This window comes from Xiphophorus couchianus, chromosome 23, assembly GCF_001444195.1.
Source record: "Xiphophorus couchianus chromosome 23, X_couchianus-1.0, whole genome shotgun sequence".
NCBI lineage: Eukaryota > Metazoa > Chordata > Actinopteri > Cyprinodontiformes > Poeciliidae > Xiphophorus > Xiphophorus couchianus.
The window spans coordinates 15,266,037-15,275,747 of NC_040250.1; positions in this window are offsets into that span (position 1 = coordinate 15,266,037).

Here is a 9,711-nt window from a genome sequence, read left to right on the forward strand (position 1 = left end):
CTGCACACTTATAAGGACATTTGTCTTTTTTTCTATGTGTTGTCCAAATAAACAAAGTTTTTCTGAATATTGCCCTCTCTGCTTGTTCCAAGCCAATTCGACGATCATGGATAATGCTGTGTGTGTATGTAGTTTTGGTTGTTAAAGCAAATAAATCTTGCAATTTCCAAATTAATTGTATTATTTGGCAACTAAAGAGAATTAATAGATGTCCGGGAACAAATAAAGGGAGCGTGTGTACGCTCTGCAGTGAAGAAGCTTGTGAAAACGTTGCAGAATTGGTGCACTAAAGAATAATGGGAGATGTTATGTTCCCAGTTGGGAAGTGAAGTGAAAAGCTGTAGAGGCAGCTTCCAAATTACAGGAGGTAACCGGAGTCTGGGACCAAAGCGATGTGTCAGAAAGACGTATTCCTGGTTTGTTTTCTGTGTGAGGAAAGTGCTGGATTCCATTAAGGAGAGCGGTCCTGCTCCACATCCTGCCGGGGGGTAAATAACCCCACTGGAAACTGTTTTCCCTCAGCCCACAGTTCTGCTTCCTAAATGATTGGCCAGTAGTTAATGAGGTTAAATAGACTCCTCTTGTAAAAGTGAGTTCCACACTGATTTTATGAGCCTCTGTTGCCCTCCTGTGGCGAGCAGAAAGCGTCACTGTGGATGTGGGTGACCCCTCAGGAGCTGTGAATGTGTCTGGCCACCTGTGTGTAGTTTAGAGCCGAGAAGAATGATGTGCTATGTTCCTCCGCTAATGAAATCACAGGATTAGATATGTTTTATGTTTCAAGTACCGTGAGACCGGGCCTCTCGCCCTGCCAACCCACCAGCCATCCTCACGTTGATGAAAATTAAGACCACATTGAATTTGTCTGCGTGTTTATGTGCATTCACTGATTGCTGCCTGGACCTCATTTAAACAGAAACAGATTGAAGAATGATAATTAGGCCTAATAAGATGGAATTTCCCTTACTATGTCAAACAGCAGCCGCCGCATCACAGAGGAGGATTCAGGTTGACCAGAACCGCATCCAGCCCAAGACACAGGAGAACCGGGACACTTATTCTCATCATAATTTTCTAACTTTGTTTGTATTCTCTGACTGGTGCTTCCAGCTAATTCTTCTTTATATTAAACTGGCCTTTCTGCAACCTCTCAGTTTAGGCAGCATGAATCAAATTGATACACCCGACTGCATTTCACAAATTGATATTTAACTCACCCCTAAAAGAGTATTTTTATTTGTTTCTTCAGCTGTTACACAGTGGTTTCATTGTTTGTTTATTGGCTTATTGTAGTGCTTGATATAAATCTATGTGAACATGAACATTTTCATAAAAAAGCAGATTTGATCCAAAAGGATTTCCAGTTACAATAAAACTGTCTTAAATCTAATGCTGACCATAAACAACTACAAAGACATTCTGGTAAAATATAAACCCTCGGCATTATGTTGCAACTGCAGATCTCAGTCTGTATTATTTGGATTTTATGTGCTAGACCATCACATACTGATGCACAATTATGAAATGGAAAAAAAAAAGATACATGGTTTCAATGATTTTACAAATTTAACAGCCTTCAGATGTTTTGTGAAGGCCTCAGAGGTTTGTTAGAGAACATAAAAGAACAAACAGCATCATGAAAACTAAGGATAAAAAGCAGAAATAACTATATTACAAATATATAAAAAAAGATCTACAGAAATATGGGGCTGTGCTCAAATAAAGAAGTTTGGCATATAGAAGCATTTACAGTATAACAATATAATCCAACTACATTAAAAGATCATTTATGTACTGTATACATAAACACTGAATTAAAAATAAAAGTAATGAAAATAACTTTCTTGTGGATTTAGCTGGATTAAAACTGTTTATGTGAAGATATAAATAGATTTAAAAGAGGTGGAACCAGAATGTTCCTTGATGATGTATTTGATATGTTAATGAAAAATTTTTCTGACTTCACCTCATGAAAAATTCATAAAATGAGATGAAGTGGTTCATGATGAAAGCTGTGGATCTGACTCACTTTTTGGGAGGGGAACCATAAAAATGAAACATTCAGTTCTAATTTGAGTGAACTGAACTTAGACCTTGTTCTTGTGAGGAGGAACACATTGGTAGTTCTTACTGAATGTTGTAGCATAATTACCCTACAATTTAATAACTATTAAATCTGGTTACACAAAAACAGCCTTGTAAAAATATTGAAACCCCTTTAATCTCTTGAACTTTCTCACATTTCATCAAATAACCCCAACAAATTTATCTAATCAGCACAAAGTGGTGCATAACCGTGAAGTAAAAAAAAAAGATTACATGCAGAAAAAAACTGAAAAGTGTGACGTGTTTTTGGATTCAGCTCCATTGAGTCAATGGTTTGCTGATCTGACTTTTGAGGCATTCACAGCTGCAGGCCAGAGCTGAACATCTAGAGACTGATTGTTTTAGCAAATTTCCTTTCCAAATAAAATCTGTTAGTCCGATCTGATTGAGAGCACCTGTGAAGATCAGTTTTCACGTCTTGCCTCAGATTCTCAAATACATTTAGGTTTGAACTGTGATTGGCCCGTGAAAACTCATGAATATGCTTTGATCTAAACCATTTACACTGGATGTTTTTCAGTTTTACATTTCAGTTTTTATAATTAAACTGTGCAGCAGATGACATTAAATACGTAGGTATAACATTTATATTCCAAAGGTATGAAAACATGGACACCTTTTAGGTTTCAGAAGCATCACATCAGGATCAAATACAATTCCTAAAAACCTCAGAGGGATGACGTTGATGCCTTGTCAGTCTGGAAATATCTCTAAAGTCTTTCCAAAAGCTCCAGCGGCTTCTCTGAATCTCAGCCAACTTCATGCTGCTCAAGTAGAAAACAGTCTGCTCAGTCTCCCTGCCAAAACCTCTTCCAGAGACGAGTGCAAAAAAAAAAAAAGACATACAAGAACTTAAAAGGGCAATTAGGCTTCCTTTTGTCCTTTGCTGCAGTCAGGCTTCATGTTTCTACCTTTGAGAAAAAAAACGAGATCCATGGCAGGATATGGAGTCAGAAACCAAGAGGAAAAAAATTTGTTTGTCTGAATTTTACCAAAGTATATCTTGGTGGTGGCTGAAAACAATTTGGCTTCACACTGTAGTCTTTACAAAAAACATGTTCATGGGAGAAAAGCAACTAACAGTTTAAATATAAATGCATTCCATGTGGTCTTAATTATGTTTTTTAATCATGTGTTTGTAGAGCCTCAGTTTGATTCTGACCTATTTGGAGGTTTCCTGTCAACCAAAAATTGATTAATGTAAAAGGTTGGAAAGTTTTGTAAATGCAAGAAAACATGTTCAGTTTTAACCTGTATTAAGCAGACACACAATGTGTCATATACATGAATGTATTTTATAAATGCATAAACAATTCTGGCATTTAAAGGCAGCAGCACACTCTAAGCATTACTGCAGCTTTGTGAGAGGACTCTGAACTCGCCAGCAGTCCATGATCATCACTCTCTGATTCTCCTCTTCTTGACACTTAACACATTTTTAACAGGAGACAGATCTGATTTCAGATCTGAGCCATGCTGCATTGAGTCATTCAGAACGAGCTCTGGCGTTGTTCCTCTGAATGTGTCAGGAATATGTTCAGTCTTGACAAAAGGAGCATTTCTAAAACTCCAGTATACTCCTGTAGACATGCAGTTACACTGAAAATAATCTACCCAGCCTCCATTGCAATGCTGTTTATTGGTAAAATATACGGACTGGCAGAATGCCACTTTTAATGTCTGCTGCAGTATAACCCTCACACATGAGAAGAGGCCTCCAGTTTGCTGTTGTTGTTGGGTTTATGTGCTATAATCAGGTTTTTAACATCCTACTACAGATTTGAAATCGAGTGCTGGTAAGTTAACTATGATGACCACCAGCATCTTCCATGTCTTCTTCAGAAATCAAGACTTTGGGATGTGTTGGCGTCTTGTCTCGTTTGACGGTCGCCCGTCTTGTAAATTACATTTCTAAGCCTTTAGTAACTCCATCTCACCTTCCAAACTCAGCAGGTTTCCACTGCCAGAGCTGCCTCAGAGCATCACTAACTCCATGATTCATTCTTCCTCCTTCAGACACATCGCAAAATGTCTAACCAGTTTTTATTTACCATAGATAAACCCTCAAATTATTCATTTACTGTAAAACATTAACTTGTACCTCCAACAGAAAAAATCTACAAAATTTAAACAATTCAAAATGTCTGAGATTCTTGGCAAAAGGGGTTGAACATGTTTACAATAAAACAGCTTTGTCAACCGCTATACATATCGACATTTCACCAATGTTGCTTCCTGTCCAGCAGGTGGCGCCCGACATCAGGAGTCCAGAGCGCGATTTGGTAGAATTTGCATCCTTTTCTTTATTTTCCATAAACATATCAGTGTAAACTGTAATATTCCTACTATAACTATTTTATATCAAGTATAGCATACTTGATAAAAACTTTATAGTATAAAGGTGTAAAGTAATTTATGTTTTTATATTTGAAGAGCGCAGAATGATGAGTGATGTATGTATATTGCAGTGGCATGAGAATAAGTTAATCTCAACCATAACTTTAGGATTGATATTTACTACCATCTTAAGTAATAAGAATGACAGCAAAACAACTTTTAATGAAAACCATAAGTTTTAAAATCTGGTTTTAATCTCACAGTAAATGCAAGGACTTGATTTAATTCCGGCACTTTATAATAAACACAGATATAGTTTTTTTTAATTGTTTTCTTTTTTTATTAAAAAAAAAAGGATATAAATGTGCCCTCAGAAACTGAGACTTTCACAGATTTTCCTCATTATGTGGACTCTGCTCACAGTCGCTCAGCTCACATATGAAACTTTGCCTTCCCTGCTGTGAAATGAGTCCAGTTCAGCCTGACAAGTTGGTGAGGATATTACAGTTAGCAGTTGAGGTCAGCAGGTGAGTTCAAAAGTTATATTTCCAGGTATCACAGCTGGAAAGAGCTCACAAAAATTCCAGCAGGATTATTTCATTAAGAAACTGGAGGCCCTGGAGTTCTCAGATTTACACCTGCAGCTTGAGCAAATGCTCCATGACTTACTGCAAATCTGTGATTAACCTGCACAAATTGTTACAGATTTAAAAATAGAGTGCTGGGTAGCTTCTTGTGAAGCCCTGCAGAGTGCAAGTTTGCAGATTGTGTGGAAATTATGATTAGTACAGATCCTGGCAGGTATGTAAAAATACAATAGAACGAGAAGCTTTGATAATTTACTTCCCTATGTGCAATGTGTTGAGAGAGAACAAACTTTTTTTGTGCTCATAACACCAGATTCAGAAAGTTAAGTTTGATTTATGAATATTAGTTTTAAAGTCCAATGTTTGCTTTGTAATTCAAATGTATTTTTCTGCATTTTATATTAAAATACTTTCTGACACTATTATCTCAGTACTAAAATAGTAAAGCTTTGCTGTTTCAAGTAAAACATTGCTTCAACATAAATCACAGGCCGAGTCCATATAATGAGTTACAAATTTTCTCTAAGCTCAATAAAGTATTTTTGAATTGAACTGAATTGCATTTATTCAGAAAACACTTTCAGCAACATCTTGTGTTGCTAAAAAGACGTCCTATTGATAAACAAAATACAAATAAATGTTAAGAAATATATAAAAACCTAATTTTAGACAGTATGTTTTGATCTTTTATCACATATTGTAAAATTAGAAACAATGATTTTACAGTTTTAAACATAGTGTTGCAAAACCAAAAATGGGAAAAATGCATTAGAGTTTTAAAAACCTGCAAGAATTTTAACAAACTTAATAGAATACTAAGTTATTTAAATTGTTTCTCAGTGTTCAGCAATTATATTATTTACATACTGTGGTTTCCAGGTGTTAAATGACAAAGTGGAGTCCAAAGCAATTAGCTTCAAACCTGTTTTGCAGGTTTTTTTAATCCTACTGTGGTCAAGGCATGTACAAGGTAACTAAACACATATTGTCATGTAAAAATACGTCTTCAGCTGATCCAAGAAATTTCTTTGTGCCCTGAATGATGTCTTCAAAAATCCCCACCTCCACATGTCCCCAGCAGAACATTTTGCTTTCAGACTGTTTGTATTCTTTGGGTTTATGGAGGACCTGAAACTAGAATGGGAAGATAAGCTTTTGTCATGTAAATGTCCTTGTTGTCATGTAAATGTATTTTCTTTGATAAAGCTGATAAAACTGGAACACTCAACATGCTACTTCTTCCTACTACTCTCCATTTGTGCATACTTTGCAATTACAGTATTGCTGAATTAGGTCTGTGTTTCCTCTGTTTCTGCTTTTGATTGAAGACAGAGTTTTTATTTCTTTGAGTCTTCTTCCTTGAAATACATGGTTTTGTGTTCTGTCTTTGTTTTTGTTTTTTTCTGTAGAAAACACACCAGGGCCAGAGCTCCTTTGTTTAACTGTACCACTTTCCAGGACAAAGCCAACAAAAGACATACTGCTGCAAACTGACATACTAATAATCCCTTGTTTATATAGTAAGTGTTTCAATTCAAATTCAAAAATACTTTGTTGATCCCAATATATTCTCTCCTATACAAAGACATTAACAGAGCTATATGTTGCCAGTAACAATGTTCTTTATCATAAAAAACTCCCACTAGACCAGTGATTATGTGATTTTCTTTCTTTTGCTGCTTTCTTACCTCTTAGCTCCCAGTCAGTTGTGGCAGGTTTTATACAAAGCCTAATTTTTATGAATGTTTGTTGTACTCAATTTCTTATTTAAACTATTGCCATATGCTTGTTTTGAAGGAGGGATTATTGCAAAAAAAAAAAAAAAATCAATTCAATGTAACCAATTAATTTTCCCCAGTAAGATGTTTTTATAAATTAGGGTTTACTGAATTTGACTGTTGTTGTTGCGCAACACCCCCCCCCTCCTTTCTGTCTCTACTCTCTCACTCTCGTACTTCCTCTTCTGAGAGGGGAGATGTGCTACCAGCTCTCCGTCTAACGGGTCCGTTGAGTTTCCTAAATCTGCTGGGATTTACCCTGTCCAGAACTGAAGTAAACTCTGTTTAAGCTGGTTTCGAGAAACGATTCGCCTGGTTATCTGACGGCCTACATCCAGGTGTCCCACCCTTCTTCCCCCTGTGAATTAGCCAGACTGAGCAGCCTACAGCCAACTAGTTTCACAGAGCACACCTGTTAACGGTCGCTCGTTCTCTATTTTGCAACTTGCATTTGTTATTGAACCAGGTAGGTTTTAGTAACTCGGGCGAGTCCCAAGGATGAGGTTTTAAATATGGGCTACCAGCAACCTAAAAACATTTTCCACTTTTTCCTCTCCAGAATCAAACATCACAGCTATTTTACAACCATCAAAGAACTTTAAGGTGACTCATTAACTGAATGTCCACAACATCTTTAGATTTTCTTTATGCTAAATATTTTATTAGTAAGGCATTTTTGCAAGGGTCAGTACAGCTTAATTCAGTAGCAGAAATAATCAAATAAGTAAAATCAATCATCTAGTCTATCTTTCCCTACTGCTGATACTGAGAACTAAAAAAGGGAACCTTTGAGAGAGACGGACGGAGTTTGGCGTTTCGAACCCCAGACCTGGCTTGATGATGAAGAAGGTGTGGCAGCAGGAGGAAGATGTTGATCGGCGAAGGCCAGGATCTCCGCAGGTCTGATGAGCCTCCTCTCCGCATGGATGCTGAGGTCACACAGGACTTGGTGCTGGCAGGAAAAAAGGCACCAGTTCTTCTTCCTTGTCTTTGTCTTCATCTTTGTCTTTGGGGTCAGAACCCAGCCGATGAGAGAAGTGCGATTCGAAGCCACAGATTGTGGGCCAGACGGGTTGGTCTCCATGTGCAGGACAGTCTCCGGCTCCGTGGCCCCGGCTCTTCTTCAGCTGCAGAGTTCTTTGTCCATCTCGATCTTGGCTCGAAGCTGCCCGGAGGATCCAACGAACGGTTCCTCTTTTGCACTCACCTTATATAGGGTTCATCCACCCCCCTGGTGCGCCTGCTGTCTGCTTAGACAGATGATCTCATATCCATCACTGTCTTACAGACATTTCCTGATGTCTGTGCCAATGTCTCAGGGTTGCTCAACCTCCTGTGTCCCTTGCCTGCACAACCTTTCACCTACTCTCTACCTCCAACATATCAGTGATGTTTAATTGCAGTTACACCTTCTTACACCATTTCAAGTTTAATGTCAAAATCACATTTATATCACATTTATTTTCTTTAGCTTCTCTGATTTAGCATTCATTTATAATTTTATAACCATAACTTATATCACATTTATTTTCTTCAGCTTCTCTGATTTAGCATTCATTTATAATTTTATAACCATAACTTATTAATTATTCTTATTATAATCTTAATGTGAGTTATTACAGATGTTTTTCTGAAAAGAAACCAAGAATAATACATGATTCTAATTATTTACTACTAAAGTTACAGTTACTTGTTTTTCTTGTAAGTGTTCCCACAAATATAAGTGTATTATTACAAGTAAACCAATATTCATATAAGTATTTTACTTTGAATCTTATCCAATTACTAATAATGTTTAGATTTAATTTTTTAAAACTTTCATGCTTTAAAATAGTCTCAGCTATTTTTATAAATCTGCAGGCTGGAAACTTCCTCTTTTTCCAGGAAACCTGCTTTTCCTGTTTAATGACTCTCTCTGACTGACTATGATTTCTTATGATTAGATAGAAAAAAGTAGAATTAAAGCAAAGTTTGCATGAGACAAAAACAACACACACAACCAGATTTATTTTATTGACACTTAAGTCTACTGTTGGGCCTTGATATCACTTGAGTGATTCATTTTAAAGATAACTTTATTATTACTGTTAAACTAAAATCTCTAGCATGGGGAAGTGGGATGAGCTCGGATTTTCTTGACACTGTGCTGCACTATTAATAGCATTAACTGGGCTCATTGCAATTGAATATAGATATAACTACAAGATTTAATTGTTTTGGACCAAGCTGATTTTGTCTGAAATGACAAAATCTTGCATTCCTTGCATCTTATGCAAATGTATGTACAGTGGATTCTGAATGTCTCCACTGTTTCTGAAAACATCTCAATTGCAAAGTTTGTGAATACGTACAGTTTCCAATAGTGACCGTTTCACAGTATTAAAATTGTCTGACACTGAATGTTTGTGTTTTCATTATCTGTAAACCATAATCATCAACATTACAAGAAGCAAGCTTGGTTTATATCACTCAGTGTGTGATGATTTTATACATTTCATGTTCTGAGATGACTGGCAATACATATTACAGTTTCACAAAATATTAATGTTTTTTAGATGGAACTTATGCTGGTTTAAAATCCTCACCCTGCAAAATAATAAAACTAGAAGTGGGAGTCTTGTAAAGCTCCCACTTATGTAGAACAAGAGTCAAGGCTAAAGCAAACCTTTCTGACCCAAATCAACCTCTTTTTAGTTCAGCTAAAGGTTGCTGCCATTGCCACACAGATGCACAGCGATAAAATGCAAACAGAGCCGTTCATTTGTTCCTGTTATTGTCACCATCATCAATAATTCAACCTGATAGGCCGAAACTGAGACTGCAGTAGTTTATGTTTGTATTCTGGTTGTGGTTATTTTTCCAATTATATTTATACTTTTCTTTGTATTTATTCTTTGCTGGCT